Source organism: Pristiophorus japonicus, unplaced genomic scaffold (genome assembly GCF_044704955.1).
Source record: "Pristiophorus japonicus isolate sPriJap1 unplaced genomic scaffold, sPriJap1.hap1 HAP1_SCAFFOLD_359, whole genome shotgun sequence".
Lineage (NCBI taxonomy): Eukaryota > Metazoa > Chordata > Chondrichthyes > Pristiophoridae > Pristiophorus > Pristiophorus japonicus.
In genome coordinates, this window is record NW_027253424.1 from 413,021 (window position 1) to 430,672 (window position 17,652).

The following is a 17,652-nucleotide window of genomic DNA, read 5'->3' on the forward strand; positions in this document are numbered from 1 at the left end:
CATGCTGCTACTGCACCTTTTATCCCATGGGCTTCAATTTTGCTAATGAACCTATTATGTGGTACTTTATCAAATTCCTTTTGCAAGTCCATATATACATCAACGGCACTGTCCTCATCCACCCTCTATGTGTGTTTCTGTGTGTGTGTGTCTGTGTGTGTCTGTGTGTGTGTGTTTCTGTGTATGTGTGTGTGTTTGTGTGTGTATGTGTCTGTGTTTCTGTGTGTGTGTGTGTGTGTCTGTCTGTGTGTTTGTGTGTGTGTGCCTGTCTGTTTCTGTGTGTGTGTATTTCTGTGTGTGTGTCTGTCTGTGTGTATGTGTGTGTGTCTGTGTGTGTGTGTGTTTCTGTGTGTGTGTGTGTTTCTGTGTGTGTGTGTCTGTGTGTGTTTCTGTGTATGTGTGTGTGTGTTTCTGTGTGTGTGTGTGTTTGTGTGTTTCTGTGTGTGTGTGTGTGTGTCTGTCTGTGTGTTTCTGTGTGTGTGTGTGTTTCTGAGTATGTGTGTGTGTGTGTTTCTGTGTGTGTGTCTGTCTGTGTGTTTCACTGTGTGTGTGTCTGTCTATGTGTTGCTGTGTATGTGTGTGTGTGTTTCTGTGTGTGTGTGTCTGTTTCTCTGTGTGTGTGTGTGTTTCTGTGTGTGTGTGTGTTTGTGTGTGTGTGTTTCTGTGTGTGTGTGTGTCTGTGCCTGTCTGTGTGTTTGTGTGTTTCTGTGTGTGTGTGTTTCTGTGTATGTGTGTGTGTGTTTCTGTGTGTGTGTGTGTTTCTGTGTGTGCGTGTGTTTCTGTGTGTGTGTATGTGTGTCTGTGTGTGTGTGTGTGTCTGTGTGTGTGTTTTTGTGTGTGTGTGTTTCTGTGTGTGTGTGTGTGTGTCTGTGTGTGTGTGTCTGTGTGTGTGTGTTTCTGTGTGTCTGTGTTTCTGTGTGTGTGTGTGTGTGTGTGTGTGTGTTGTAAAGTCCTTAGACAATACCACAAATCCATACGAGGCACATTCTATGGATAAGGTCACTCTGTGACCTGCACCTTTATTCACAGGACCAAGAAGTGATGACCCTGCATGAGACCTCCCTTTATATACCTGGATGACCAGGTGAGGAGTGTCTCCCACAAGTTCACACCCTGTGGTCAAGGTGTGCATTTCTTACGTATATACAGTATTGCAGTGTTGTTACATGAAGGTTACATACATGACATCACCTTCCCCCCAACGTCTTATTGGGATCACAGGTTAAGTCTTTCGGGTGGTTTGCACTCCCTCGTGGAGCGCAGCAGTTGGGGCTCTGGCTGTTGAGCCTTGGCCTGCGTGTCTGTCCCCTGTGGTGATTCCGGCCTGTCCGGGCTGACCGCAGGGACTATGCATGCTGCTGAATGCTCTTGTTGCTCGTTCACTGGCGGTGGTGTGAATACCATCTCATGATCTTCCTCAGGTTCCTCAGAGTCCATGCTGAACCTTTTTTTTACTTGGTCCAGATGCTTGCGGCATATCTGCTCATTGTTAAGCTTAACCACGATAGCCCTATTCCCCTCTTTGTCTATTACAGTACCTTCAAGCCATTTGAGCCCCAAAGCGTGATTGAGAACAAATACGGGGTCACCAATTTCTATACATCTCCCCCTTGAATTACGGTCATGGTACTCATTTTGGGACTGCCGCTTGCCTTCAACAATGTCGGACAGGACTGGATGAATGAGGGACAGCCGAGTTTTGAGTGTACGTTTCATAAGGAGCTCTGCAGGCGGGACCTCCGTGAGTGAGTGGGGTCGGGACCTATAGGCCAGCAGGAGGCGCGATAGGCGGCATTGAAGGGAGGGACCTTGAATCCTGAGCATGCCTTGTTTTATGATTTGGACCGCACGTTCCGCCTGACCATTGGAGGCCGGCTTGAACGTTGCTGTCCTGACATGGTTGATGCCATTACCCGATATGAACTCCCGGAATTCGTAGCAAGTGAAACATGGGCCATTATCGCTAACAAGGATGTCCGGCAAACCGTGGGTCGCAAAGACCGCACGTAGACTCTCCACAGTGGTGGATGTCGTGTATGAATTCAAAATGATGCACTCGATCCATTTCGAGTACGCATCAATCACGATGAGAATCATTTTCCCCATGAACGGGCCCACGTAGTCTACGTGAATGCGTGACTATGGCCTGGTGGGCCAGGGCCACGGGCTGAGCGGGGCCTCCCAGGGGACATTTCCCAGCTGAGCACACGTTGTACACCTGTGAGCACAGTGTTCCAGGTCTGAATCAATTCCCGGCCACCAAACTGTGATATCTTCACAGAGCACACACACACAGCTCTTAAGATGGCAGGCTCTCAGTCCGGAAGCTACCAAAAGCTGCCTGTCTGTTTATTATAACTCTGCAGCTGCAGTACACAATACGTCCACATCCCAGTATAGAGCTACAAGCAGTACAAGCTTACAGCACTTACAGACATCACACTTCTCCCTTCTTAATGAAAAAACCATCATAACAAACATCATAAATAACTTCATTTTTATATATATTTACAAATTTAACTTTACGACTTGTTTTCTGTTTCGAAGAGGATACCTTCGCTCTCGAACAGAACCTTCCAAACATGGTGTTGATTTCACACTCATTGGAGGGTCATCCTGAGGAACATTTTCCTCCATGGAATTTCCTTGATTTTCATTTGTACTCCCTCTAACTTCAGGCTCTTTGTTTCCCTGACTCGGACTCAGACTTTCATTCTGATTCTCTCTTGGATTTGTTTCCAGTACATTGGATTTAGGATTTGCTATTGGTATATTAAAACTATCTGATGAGTCAGAAATAATTGAATCATTCCCACCTTCAACTCTTTCCATGTCTGTAGGTAAAATATGATCAATCTGGACAAACCTAACCTGTCCATTATCAAACATCTTTCCCAAATATGTGCGAGGACCACATATCTTCACCATTCTTCCGGGTAACCACTTTAAACATTTTTGGTGATGGTTCTTCACTCTCATCTTCTGGTTTAATTTCACTCTTCTCTCTTTTACTCGACCTCTATCATGATTCTCTTTTTGTCTGATTTGTGTCTCTTCTATAGACTGTGCCAAATTTGGCTTTAACAATGAGAATCTGGTTCATGGCAGTCGTTTGAGAAACAACTCCGCTGTAGTTGTATGAGGAGTATTTTGATATGTAATCAAAAAATTAGCCAATTTGTGATCCAATGACAACTGCCGTTTTCTTGGATTTGGATCTAACATTTATTTTATGAGGGCATGTTTGACAATTTGTACAGTGCGCTCTGCTGCACCATTCGAAGCAGGGTGGTATGGTGGAACGTTGGTATGTTTCACACCATTTTTGCTTGTGAATTGTGCAAATTCTTCTGAGCGAAATTGTGGTCCATTATCAGAAACAATTTCTTCAGGGAGGCCAAATGCAGAAAATAATTTTCGTAAAATGTCCAATGTTTTATTTGTTGCTATTTTCCACATTGGAAACACCTCAACCCACTTTGAATGGCTATCAATTACAATGAACAATTGTTGTCCATCTAACTCGGCAAAATCAATATGTAGCCTTTGCCACACCCTGGAAGGCCATTTCCATGGCTGTAATGGTACTGGTGGTGGTTGCTTGCTTACCGATTGACATGTCGTACACTGACTCACAATGTACTCGATATCTTTATCAAAACCTGGCCATCATAAATAACTGCGTGCAAAACTCTTGGTCAAGCACATTCCCAGGTGCTGGTCATGGAGGTCTCCTAATAATTTGGACCTGAATTTATTTGGTATAACCACTCTTGCACCCCACATGATACAATCTTTATCGACTGATAATTCATTCCTACGAATGAAGAATGGATGTGTATCTTTGTCTGTTCCCTGGTTTGGCCATCCAGTTGCAATCTCCTCATACACCTTTGACATCAATGGGTCATGTTTGGTTGCTCTACCAATCTCTTCAGCTGTGACTGGCAGTTTATCAATGTATGAAAAATAAAACACTTCTTCCCTATCGGGTGTACCCTGTGATGGGGAAGGCAATCTAGACATTGCATCAGCATTACTGTGATCAGCTGATCGTCTTTATTCAATATCATATGTATATGCTGATAAAATCAAAGCCCATCTCTGCATTCAGGCTGCAGCTAATGTTGGAACTGGGGACTTTGGATGGAGGATTGCTGTTAGGGGCTTATGGTCCGTAACGATGGTAAATTTACGACCATACAAGTATTTGTGAAACTCCTTGACCCCAAAAATTAATGCCAAAGCTTCCCTTTCAATTTGCGCATAATTTCTCTCACTGACACTGAGAGTGCGTGAAGCAAAAGCAGTTGGTCTCTCCTCCCCACTGCTTAATACATGAGAGATCACTGCCCCAACTCCATATGGAGCGGCATCACATGCTTGTTTAATTTCCTTAGATATGTCATAGTGAACTAACATGGTGCTCTCTACCAATTTGTTTTTACACTCCTTGAATGCTGTATCGCATTCTTTTGACCACTTCCACTGGACCTGTTTTTTCAAAAGTTCATTTAATGGATGTAATACTGTAGCCAAATTTGGTAGGAACTTCCCATAATAGTTCAAAAGACCCAAGAATGAACGAAATTCAGTGACATTCCTGGGAGTAGGTGCATTTCTAATTGCATCCAATTTTGCCTTGGTCGGATGTAAACCATCTTTGTCTACTCTGTACCCTAAGTACTCCACTGAGTTTTTAAATAAGTCACACTTATAAGCAGACACTCGTACTTTGTGCTTCTCTAGCCGTTTGAGGACTTCATTCAATATTTTATGATGAATTTTCCTATTTGGTGCTGAAATTGGTATGTCATCCAAATAACATACTACCCCTTCAATACCTTGCAAAATCTGGTTCATCACCCCTTGGAATATGGCAGGGGCGGAAGACACTCCAAACGGTAGTCTATTAAATTGATATAGGCCTAGATGAGTGTTTATAGTCAAACATGACTTGGACTCTTCATCTAGTTCAAGCTGTAAGTAAGCATTCGTAAGATCCAGTTTTGAGAAGATCTGACCACCTGTTAGTGTTGTGAACAAATCTACTATATTCGGCAATGTATTTGGGACATTACTCTCTAGAACCTGGTTTACGGTTACCTTATAATCACCACTCAATCTTACTTTACCATCAGACTTAGGTACAACAACAATGGGTGTAGCCCAATTACATCGATCTGTCTTACAAATAATGTTCTCAGTCTCTAGTCTTTTGAGTTCTTGCTCAACTTTCTCTTTGAGTGCATATGGTACGGAACTTGGCTTGTAGTAAACCGATCTAGCGTCCTTCTGTACCCTGACACTCGCCTTGAAGCCTTGGATCGGACTGCCCGTTTCACAGAACACCTTCGGATACTGTTTGACAACCTCATCCGTTGATGAAAATCTCGCTTCCACAGAAAAGACCTTACTCCAATCCAGCTTCAGTGAGCTTAACCAATTTCTTCCTAGTAAAGCAGTCTTGTCTCCTTTCACTATTATTAGAGGCAAGTTCTGAAATTGATCTTTATATTTCACCGGTACGGTGATACGGCCTACTACAGGAATTTTCTCTCCCGAGTAGCCTCGCAGCTCTATCTTGGATTTCTCCAGTTGGAAATCACGCAATTTGTCGCAATATAGTGACTCCGGGACTACACTCACGGAGGCACCCGTGTCAATTTCCGTTGGTATCTTGAATTCCGCAACATCTATGTGGATTTTGATGCTTTCTGAATCGCTGTCCATTAACCTCGTGTTCCTGATGACGTGTAATTCTAACATCTCGCCCTACTGTTGTTCTTCCAAGCCATGCAGTCTCTGGATTACTACGCATAGCTTTGAACGCTGGACTCATAGCTTTAAAAGTTGGTTTACCCTTCAGTCGGCATGCCTTCGCAAGATGCCCAGTCTTTCTGCAGAAGAAACACTCTGCCTTCACATATGGACAACTTTTAGCAATGTGTTGTCCCAGGCACCTATAGCACGACTTTGACGTTCTGTTAGAATTTCCAGTTTCTGAGACTTTCGGCCCTGGCCGTCTTTTACTTTGAACCTGCAGATGATTTACCTCGGTTGACTGACGACCGTAATCATTATTTAATTCTCGGGAATATTGTTCGGCCATGCTCATCGACCTCGCTGTCTGACAAGCAATCTCAAAAGTCAAGTCATCCGTCGTCAATAACTTCCTTCTGGTCGCATCAATTTTCACCCCACAAACAAAACGATCCCGTAATGCTCGGTTTTGAAATTTCCCAAAATTACAGTGCATCGATAGTTTTTTTAATGCTATGATATAATCATTGATACTTTCATAAATCTTTTGATTCCATATCCCGAAACAAAAGCTTTCAGCAATTTCTAACGGTTTGGGGTTATAGTGCTGCTCCAGCTTCATTAAAATCTCTTTAAGCATTGTGTCCTTTGGCTCGTCAGGCACAAGCAAATTTACAAGGGTTTCGTATAATGCCGGACCCGCCACCGATAAGAAAATCGCTTTCTTACGTTCCAATACAGCCTGGTTCTGGACTGCATTGTCTGGAACTTTGATTATGTTATTTGCAGTGAAATACATTTCTAGCCGGTCCACATATGCTTTAAAATGTTCCTGGTTGTGTCTATATTCACCCAAATATCCGATTACACCTGCCATGTTTAAACTCTAGCTGTTCTCACCTGTGCTGTAGTTTACCTCGGATTTTGTATTTTTTTTTCAAAGACAGAAACTTCCAAAGTCTTCTGTCGGCTGGCTGAATCCTTCATCAACAAAATTTAAGCTTTAAACATCCGAAAAAATCCCATCCTCAGTCGCCAACTGTGATATCTTAACAGAGCACACACACACAGCTCTTAAGATGGCAGGCTCTCAGTCCGGAAGCTACTGGAAGCTGCCTGTCTGTTTATTGTAACTCTGCAGCTGCAGTACACAATACGTCCACATCCCAGTATAGAGCTGCAAGCATTACAAGCTTACAGCACTTACAGACATCACACAAATGTGTGACCGGGCAATGGCCTTCATCAGCACGATGCCTGGGTGCTCGCTGTGGAGTTTCCTGATGAAAGCTCCCCTGCCCCTCTGGGGCATGACTACCCGGCTGCCCCATAGGAGGCAGTCGGCTTGGATGGAGAGCGCATCCATCCGCCTGTGAAACGGTCTGACCTCCTCAGGGCATGCTCCGTGTGTGGGCGCCCAATACCCAGTCAGGACACATTTCTTAATTAAAGATAGGAGATCTCTGTTGGTCCAGATTTTGATCTGGCGGGCTGTGATGGGGGAGCCTGCGCTGTCAAAGGCATCAACGGCCATGACCATCTCAGCGCTTTGCTCCGCTGCCCCCTCAGTGGTGGCTAGTGGAAGCTTGCTGAGCACGTCAGCGCAATTTTCAATGCCCGGCCGGTGCCGGATGGTGTAGTCATACGCAGCCAGCGTGAGAACCCATCGCTGTATGCGAGCTGAAGCATTGGCATTGACAGCCTTGCTGTCTGACAACAGGGATGTTAATGACTTGTGGTCCGTTTCTAATTCGAACCTCCTGCCAAAAAGGTACTGGTGCATCTTTTTCACCCCATAGACACATGCGAGTGCTTCCTTCTCAACCATCCCATATTCCCGTCTGCTTGAGAGAGCAACCTGCAGGCATAAGCCACAGGTTGGAGTTACCCCTCAGCATTGCCCTGCTGCAACACGCACCCAATCCCATCGGACGATGCATCACATGTCAGAACCAATTTCTTACAAGGGTTGTACAGGGTCAACAACTTATTTGAACAGAGTAGGTTTCGCGCCCGATCAAAAGCCAACTGTGACAGTCGCCCCAAAACCAATCGCAACCCTTACGCTGGAGCACGTGTAGCGGCTCCAACAATGTGCTTAAGTTCAGCAGAAAGTTCCCGAAATAGTTCAAGAGTCCCAGAAATGAACGCAACTTCGATGTGTTGCAGGGCCTGGGCGCTCGTCGAATCGCCTCTGTTTTGGATTTGGTAGGCCGAATCCCGTCTGCAGCAACCCTCCTGCCCAGAAACTCGACTTCGGGAGCCAAAAACGCACACTTAGGCTTCTTGAGTCACAGGCCTACCCAGTCCAGTCGGCGTAGCACCTCTTCCAGGTTGTGGAGGTGTTCCTCGGTGTCCCAACCCATGATGAGGATATTGTCCTGGAATACGATTGTTTCCGGAATGGATTTGAGCAGGCTTTCTATGTTTCTTTGAAAGATCACGGCCGCTGATCGAATGCGAAACGGGCACCTGTTGTAAACAAACAGTCCCTTGTGCGTGGTGATTGTGGTCAGTAGTTTGGATTCGTTGGCCAGTTCTTGGGTCATGTAGGCTGAAGTGAGGTCCAACTTGGTGAACAGCTTGCCACCTGCCAGCGTGGCAAAAAAATCCTCCGCTCTCGGAAGTGGGTATTGGTCTTGTAGGTACACCCGGTTGATAGTGGCTTTGTAGTCGCCACAGATCCTGACCGAGCCATCCGCTTTTAGGACGGGAACAATGGGGCTCGCCCAGTCGCTGAATGCAACGGGTGAGATGATGCTCTCTCTCAGCAAACGCTCCAATTCGCTTTCAATTTTCTCCCGCATCACATACGGCACAGCTCTGGCTTTGTGGTGCACTGGACTGGCGTCCGGGGTGATGCGAATCACTACTTTGGTACCTTTGAACATCCCGACGCCTGGTTGGAATAGCGACTCAAATTGCTGTAGGACCTGTGAGCATGAACTTCGCTCCACAGATGAAACTGCGTGCACATCCCCCCATTTCCAGTTCATCTCAGCTAACCAGCTCCTCCCCAACAGTACGGGACCATTGCCCAGGACAATCCAGAGCAGCAGCCAGTTCACTGATCCATTGTGTGTGACAGCCAACATTGCACTGTCTAGCACTGGAATGATTTCTTTGGTGTACGTTCGTAATTGAGTTTCAATGCGTTCTTGTTTGGGTCTGCTGGTTTTGAGTGGCCATAGCTTTTCGAATTGTTGAACGCTCATGAGTGACTGGCTGGCCCCCGTGTCAGCTCCATGCATACCAGGATGCCGTTTAATAGGACCTTCATCATCATAGGTGGCGTTTTGGTATATGAGCTGTGAATATTTGCCACATGAACCCGCTGAACTTCAGCGTCCATTGATTTGCCCCATGCGTCATCCTGCTCACAGACCCCTCTTCTGGTACATTCGCCTCATAAATTAGCCTGGTCACAGGCTTTCTGCACATTCTAACTAAATGGCTAGTGAGGTTACAATTTCTGCAGGCGAACTGTTGAAACCTGCAAGTCCTGGCAGCATGTCTGCCCCTACACCTCCAGCATGAACTGAGATTCCCATTGTTGTGAACAAAAGAGCTGTTACCAGGCATTCCTCGCTGATTGTCCCTTTGACTGCTCTTGAGCACCCTGTTAGTGGGTGTCAATGGCCCCATCCCAGAACGCATTGTCCACTGGGATGGCGTAAATGTCCATTCAGCCTGCCATTGTCTGTGTTGAAAGCCTGTTCTGGGGTCTATTGCTGCCTGGGGTGTGTCGAACTGCCTTTGCCTGCCTGCTAGGTTCTGAGTCGCGTTTATGATATTGACCCCCTGATCCATCGCCATGTTGGAGTCAGAGTTGCACGTGTATATTATCTTGGTTTCCTCCTCCCCCGCCATAAAAGTCTGAGCCAGCAACGCCGCCGCTTCCAAGGTCAAGTCCTTGGTCTCGATTAACTTTCTGAAAATTCCGGCATGACCGATGCCCTCAATAAAGAAATCCCTTAGCATCTCCCCCCTGCAGGCGCTGGCCAAGCGCCGGAGGACCGCAACGAAGTCCGGTATGCTCGGTCCTTCCCGACGTCGGTGGGTATAAAATCTGTGTCGAGCCATGTGTATGCTGCTCGCCGGTTTGAGGTGCTCACTGATTAGCTTGCTGAGCTCTTCAAAGGTTTTGTCCGCCGGCTTCTTGAGTGCTAGCAGATCTTTCATGAGTGCGTAAGTCTTAGATCCACAATTGGTCAGTAGATGAGCCCTTCGCTTGTCGGCCGCTGCATCTCCCAGCCAGTCCTTTGTGACAAAGCTCTACTGAAGCCGCTCAATGAAATCGTCCCAGTCCTCACCAACACAGTACCATTCCTCTGTGCTACCGGTAGCCATTCTCGTGGGTCGTTGATTCCCGTTTCTCGTCGCCACTGTAAAGTCCTTACACAATAGCACAATCCACATGAGGCACATTCTATGGACAAGGTCACTCTGTGACCTGCACCTTTATTCACAGGACCAAGAAGTGATGACACTGCGTGGGACCTCCCTTTATATACCTGGATGACCAGGTGAGGAGTGTCTCCCACAAGTTTACCCCCTGTGGTCAAGGTGTGCATTTCACAAGTATATACAGTATTGCCCGGAAATCGGCGCAGTCCCGGCCTGCAAGACCATCAGCCGGCCAGGGCCATTGGAGGGAGCAGTGTGAGGCAGCATACCACTGCAGGGAGCAGCACGTGCTGCTGCAGGAGGGCGACGGCTACAAAGCCAGGTCGCTGATTGCAGTGCGGGCAGGCACAGCAGGAGGGGTGAAGGAGCGGCAAGAGTCCATAGAGGGAAGTGACCGGGGTCAAGGAGAGGCATGAGTTCGGGACCCAGAAGAGGCGAGGGCCCAGGGGCAGCAAGGGCCAGCCCACACTGCGAAATGTGTGCGCGCTCGGTCTGTGCAGCAGAGCAGGTTCCTGTTAGTCTTGGGTAATCCTTGCCACTGGACCAAGACCTAGCTCTGTCAAGCCCGTGTGATGGCTGGTGTGCAACGGCCACCACACGTTAAAAAAAATCCACGCACAGGCATCCTCCACCCTTCAAGATGTAGTTCAGGATCTGGAATATTAGGTCCTTCATTGAAACACCTGTAAACTCATCCTTTTTTGGCGTAGAAGCAAGTCATCCTCGTTTCGAGGGACTGCCTATGATGACGATGATGATGTTAACTCATCAAAAAACTCAATACGATTCGTTAAACATAATTTGCCCTTAACAAATCTGTGCTGGCTCTCCTTTATTAGTCCATGCTTGTCCGAGTGGCTTATAATTGTTTCTCGGATTATTGTTTCTAAAATCTTCTCCACCACCGACATTAAACTGACAGGCCTGCAATTTCCAAATTTATCCTTCTCCCCTTTTTTGAACAAGGGAGTAACATTTTCAATCCCCTTGTGGGCAGCACCTCCGCAATTTCTACCCTTACTTCGCTCAGCAACCTAGGATGCATCCTATCAAGACCGGGTGACTTATCCACTTTAATTACCATAAGCCTGTGTAGCACCTCCTCTATCATTTTTTAAATCTCATTCAGTATCCCAGCAACCTCTTCCTTTACCATAGCTTTGCCAAAATCCTCTTCCTTGGTAAACACCAATGCAGAGTACTCATTTAGTATCTCAGCCATACCTTCTGCCTCCGCCAATAGTTCCCTATTTTGGTCCTTAATTGGCCCCACTGCTCCTCTGACAACCCTTTTACTGTTAATATGCCCACAGAAGACCTTTGTATTTCCCTTTATCTTAGCTATGTTTCAGTCATGCACACCATATCCAGATCCTCTCCACAAATTATTGCCTCCAGTTCATCCATTTTGCTTTGAAATACATTTAAATTGTATTTATTATTCCTCTGTCTTTGTTTTTAGTAGTTATTTAACCTTTATGCTCTATGACTTTATCTGATCTCTGGCCATTCATGTCATTCTTATTCCTTCCTTTAATTTGTCCTTTACTCTCTCTTCCTGATTCTTTTATTGTTAGGTTTCTGCCATTTCTAGTAGCCTCAACATCCCCCCCCACCATGTTAGTAGTTTAAATTAGTCTTATTTACAGCCCTATTTATCCTTTCCGCTTGGACCTTGGTCCCAGCCTGGTTCAGATGTAGCCCATCCCAAAGGTACAGCTCCTTCCTGTCCCAGTACTGGTGCCAGTGTCCCCTGATAATGGAACCCCTTCTTCTCAGGCCAATCCTTTACCCATGTCTTGACTTTCCTAATCTGTTTGTCCCGATGCAAATTTGCATGTGACTTGGGTGTTAACCCCGACATTATTATCGGTGAGGTCCTAACTCCTGATACTCCCTTAGCAGGACTTCTTCCCTAACCTTTCCTATAGTTTTGGTTCTGACATGGAACACACAACTGTATCCTCCCCCTCCCTTTCCAGATTCTATTCCAACTGTTTCAAAATGTCTCTTACCCTGGCAACTGGTAAGCAACACACCCTTCGGTCATAGAAGCTCTGTACTCTAGGAAAAGGGAGTTCATTGCCTTCTCTCTGAACAGAGAGCAGTTGGAGTGCGCATGAGACTTTTCCAGGATATAGGGCTTACCCATGGTGCAGGGCGCCATCAACTGCACACACCTGGCTCTGCAGGCACCACATATCAATCCTGAGATGTACCATAACGGCAAAGGCTACCACTCATTTAATGTACAGTTGGTACGCGACCACTCCCAGCACATCATGGTGTGCCAGCAATCTTCCAGCCACCACATCGAACCCGAGGGTGGCTGCTGAGAGACAAGGGCTGTCCTCTCTCCACCTGAAAGATGACTCACCTCCGCAACCCCACTACTCGTAGCCAACGCTCATATAATGAGAGCCATGCTGCAATGAGGAACATCATGGAGCAGACCATCAGAGTTCTAAAGCAATGGTTCCATTGCCTTGACCACTCGGGAAGAGCCCTCAGTACTCGTTGAAGCGGGTGTCCCATTTAGTGGTGGTCTGCTGCATCCTCCATAACTTGTCCATAATGAAAGTGCAGCCATTGCCACCATGGGTTCCATGACCACCTCAGGAAGAGAAGGAGGAAGAAGGGAGGAGGTAGGCAGCAGATCCTCATTCCAACGCACTGTTCGTAAGCGCTTCATCAGAATCCGGTTCCAATGAAAGAAACCCCAGATCCCTGTTGCTCACCAGTTCCCCACCTTAACATCCCTCTCTGACTCAAAGCTGAAATGTGAGACACCACAAAACAAACATTCCAAACATAATTTATAAATTAATCGAAACTACATAACAACATCAACTAATCATCCTTGTGCAATCCATTAGTGTCTGTCTTTCGTGTTTCATTGCCTACTGGTGGTGGCTGGTGTGCAACGGGTGGTGGCTGGTGTGCAACGGCCACCACACGTTAATAAAGTCCATGCACAGGCATCTTCCACCCTTCAACATGTAGTTCGGGATCTGGAATATTAGGTTTGTTGTGTATCTGTAAAGCATGCACTCCCATGTTCCGCCACCAGGGAGCTCATCCCCTGAAGTCCCAAGGTATTCCAGCATCCCTTGGGAGCACTGTATATAAGCCCACCCCGAAGGCCTGTTCCTCACTCTGGAGTGTCTTATTAAAGACTGAGATCACTGTTACTTTAACCTTCCTGTATGCAGCCTCATCTGTGTTAGGAACACAATAACTGGCAACGAGAATACAAATCCAACGCAAAGATGCAGCATACTTTGGGCATCCTGGAAAGTTCTCGGAGGGTGAGGACTGGGAAGCCTATGTCGAAGGGCTAGACCAGTACTTTGTAGCCAACGAGCTGGACGGAGAAGGAAGCGCTGCAAAAAGGAGAGCGTTCTCACAGTCTGCGGGGCACCGACCTACAGTCTCATGAAGAATCTTCTGGCTCCGGTGAAACCCACAGATAAGTCGTATAAGGAGCTGTGTACACTGGTTCGGGAGCATCTTAACCCGAGGGAGAGCGTGCTGATGGCGAGGTATCGGTTCTACACGTGCCAGCGATCTGAAGGTCAGGAATTGGCGAGCTACGTCACCGAGCTATGGTGACTTGCAGGACAATGTGAGTTTGATGGCTACCTGGAGCAAATGCTCAGAGACATTTTTTGTACTGGGCATTGGCCACGAGACTATCCTACGAAAACTTTTGTCTGTAGAGACACCGACCCTCAGTAAGGCCATTGCGATAGCACAGGCGTTTATGTCCACCAGTGATAACACCAAACAAATCTCTCAGGACACATGTTCATAAATTAACTGGAACTGTGTTTGCGAGCAGAAATGTACAGGGCAGAAACCGCGAGTCTGCAACTGCCAGCAGGCCTCAGGTGATCCAGATGACTCAGAGTCCGCAACAAAGGATGAATGCAAGGCAATTCACACCTTGTTGGCGTTGTGGAGGCTTCCATTCAGCCTATTCATGCCGTTTCAAAGGGTACGTTTGCAAGAGCTGTGGAACAATGGGGCACCTCCAACGAGCAAACGAGCTGCAAGCTGCTAACCACCATGTGGCAGAGGAAGATCGGTCCATGGTGGATCAAAGCAATTTTGAGCCTCAGAGAGAGGAGGCAGATGCTGAAGTACACGGGGTGCACACATTTTCGACGAAATGTCCACCTATAACGCTAAACGTAAAATTGAATGGCTTACCTGTAGCCATGGAACTGGACACTGGTGCTAGCCAATCCATCATGAGTAAAAAGATGTTTGAGAGACTTGGCCTTTTGGCTAAGATCATGCGTAACTGACCTGACAGGGGAGTAACCATGACCCCAACGTGGTTCTCCCTGGATCAGGAAGGTGATTCTCCTATGCTTTTTGGAAATAGGAGGTGGGTGGGGTGGTTTGACCCATCCACCTCCATGGCACGAACCTGGTATTGCAGTATTTCCAGGAACGGTGCAGTGGCTCTCGGCCTTTTGGCTAAGAGCATTGGCGCAGAGTGATCCTTGATGTGTGCAAGGTGACCTCTGGCGTTTGTAATCTGACAAGGTGATCTGACAAAGAATTGGAAAGATTGGCAACGAATAAAAAAAAAACAAGGCACTCAGACCAGCCCTGAACCCCATCCACACGAAACTGAGAACGTACACCAAAGAGCTCATCACTGTCTTGGGCAGCGCCATGGTCAAGGTCACCTACGAGGGCACGGTGCACGAACTGCCACTCTGGATTGTCCCAGGCGATGGTCCCACATTGCTTGGAAGGAGCTGGCTGGGCAAAATCCACTGGAACTGGGATGACATCCGAGCACTATCACATGTCGATGAGGCCTCATGTACCCAGGTTCTTAACAAATGTCCTTCCCTTTTTGAGCCAGGCATTGGAAACTTTTCCAGGGCGAAGGTGTGGATCAACTTGGTCCCAGAGGCACGACCCATTCACCACAAGGCGCAAGCGGTACCTCACATGATGAGGGATAGAGTGCAAAGCGAGCTGGACAGGCTGCAACCCAAGGGCATCATCTCCCCAGTGCAATTCAGCAAGTGGGCCAGCCCGATTGTTCCAGTACTCAAAAGTGATGGCACGGCCAACATTTGCGGCAATTATAAAGTAACTATTAATCGTTTCTCGCTACAGGACCAATACTCGCTACCTAAGGCAGACGACCTATTTGCGACACTGGCAGGAGGCAAGACACTCACCAAGCTCGACCTGACTTCGGCCTACATGACGCAGGAGCTGGAGGAGTCTTCGAAGGGCCTCACCTGCATCAACACGCACAAGGGACTGTTCATCGACAACAGATGCCCGTTTGGAATTCGGTCGGCTGCAGCGATCTTCCAGAGAAACATGGAGAGCCTATTCAAGTCTGTACCACACACTGTGGTCTTTCAGGACGACATATTGGTCACGGGTCGGGACACCGTCGAGCACCTACAAAACCTGGAGGAGTCCTCCAGCGACTGGATCGCGTAGGGCTGCGGCTGAGGAGGTCGAAATGTGTCTTCGTGGCAACAGAAGTGGAGTTTTTGGGGAGAAAGATCGCGGCGGACGGCATTCGGCCCACAGACGCCAAGGCAGAGGCTATCAGGAACGCACCCAGGCCACAGAACGTCATGGAGCTGCGGTCGTTCCTGGAACTCCTCAACTATTTTGGTAACTTCCTACCGGGGTTAAGCACCCTCTTAGAGCCCCGACATGTGTTATTGCACAAAGGTGAGAACTGGGTATGGGGTAAAAACCAAGTAATTGCTTTTGAAATAGCCAGAAACATTTTATGCTCCAACAAGCTGCTTGTATTGTATAACAAGTGTAAAAGACTTGTGCTAGCATGTGCTGCGTCGTCGTATGGAATCGGGTGTGTATTACAACAAGCTAACGTTGCGGGGAAGTTGCAAACTGTCGCCTATGCTTCCAGGAGCTTGTCCAAGGCCGAGAGGGCCTACAGCATGATTGAGAAAGAGGCTTTAGCGTGTGTGTTCGGGGTAAAGAAAATGCATCAGTACCTGTTTGGTCTCAAATTTGAGCTGGAAACCGATCACAAGCTCCTCATATCCCTGTTCGCTGAAAGCATGGGGATAAATATTAATGCCTCAGCCCGCATACAAAGGTGGGCACTCGCGCTATCAGCGTATAACTATACCATCCACCACAGGCCAGGCACCGAGAACTGTGCGGATACTCTCAGTCGGCTACCATTGCCCACCACGTGGGTGGAAATGGCGCAGCCTGCAAACTTGTTGATGGTGGCGCAGCCTGCAGACTTGTTGATGGTCATGGAAGTGTTTGAAAATGATAAATCACCAGATTAGGACTTGGACCAGCCAAGATCCTCTGCTGTCCCTAGTAAAAAACTGTGTACTGCATGGGAGCTGGGCCAGCATCCCCGTTGAAATGCAAAATCTAATCAAGCCTTTCCAGCAGCGAAAGGACGAGCTGTCCATTCAGGCAGACTGCCTGTTGTGATGTAACCGCGTAGTGCTACCCAAAAAGGGCAGGGAGACGATCATCTCGGATCTCCACAGCACACACCCAGGTATAGTAATGATGAAAGCGATAGCCAGATCCCACGTGTGGTGGCCCGGTATCAACTCTGACTTTGAGTCCTGCGTACGGCAATGCAGTGTGTGTGCTCAGTTGAGCAACGTGCCCAGAGAGGCACCACTAAGTTTGTGGTCCAGGCCCTTCAGACCATAGTTGAGGATCCATGTCGACTATGTGGGCCCGCTTCTCGGTAAAATGTTCCTGGTGGTGGTGGATGCTTTTTCAAAATGGATTGAACGTGAAATAATGTCAGGAAGCACCGTCACCGCCACCATTGAAAGCCTGAGGGCCATGTTTGGCACCCACGGCCTGCCTGACATACTGATCAGTGACAACGGGCCATGTTTCACCAGTGCCGAATTTAAAGAATTCATGACCCGCAATGGGATCAAACATGTCACCTCAGCCCCATTTAAACCAGCCTCCAATGGGCAGGCAGAGCGGGCAGTACAAACAATCAAACAGAGCCTTAAACGAGTCACAGAAGGCTCACTCCAAACCTGCCTATCCCGAGTACTGCTCAGCTACCGCACATGACCCCACTCGCTCACAGGGGTGCCCCCGGCTGAGCTACTCATGAAAAGGACACTTAAAACCAGACTCTCGCTGGTTCACACCAACCTGCATGGTCAGGTAGAGAGCAGGCGGCAGCAACAAAATGTAAACGATGGTCGCGCCACTGTCACGGGAAATTGATCTGAATGACCCTGCGTATGTGCTAAGCTATGGACATGGTCCCAAGCGGATCGCGGGCACGGTGATAGCTAAAGAAGGGAGTAGGGTGTTTGTAGTCAAACTAGACAATGGACAAATTTGCAGAAAGCACCTGGACCAAACGTGGCTGCGGTTCACAGACTGCCCTGAACAACCCACAGCAGACACCACCTTTTTCGAGCCCACAACACACACCCAAAGGATTAACAACACCACGCC

At 47.6% G+C, this 17,652-nt stretch overlaps 1 protein-coding gene and 1 non-coding gene across 5 annotated transcripts in view; both read left to right on the plus strand.

Moving 5' to 3' along the window:
* The window catches only part of LOC139250253 (uncharacterized), a 336,554-nt gene that overhangs the window by 281,309 nt on the left and 37,593 nt on the right, over nt 1–17,652 (plus strand). The window lies entirely within an intron of this gene.
* Nucleotides 14,445–14,642, plus strand: LOC139250260 (U2 spliceosomal RNA). Its single transcript, XR_011591278.1, has one exon. It is a non-coding gene; the product is annotated as a U2 spliceosomal RNA (small nuclear RNA).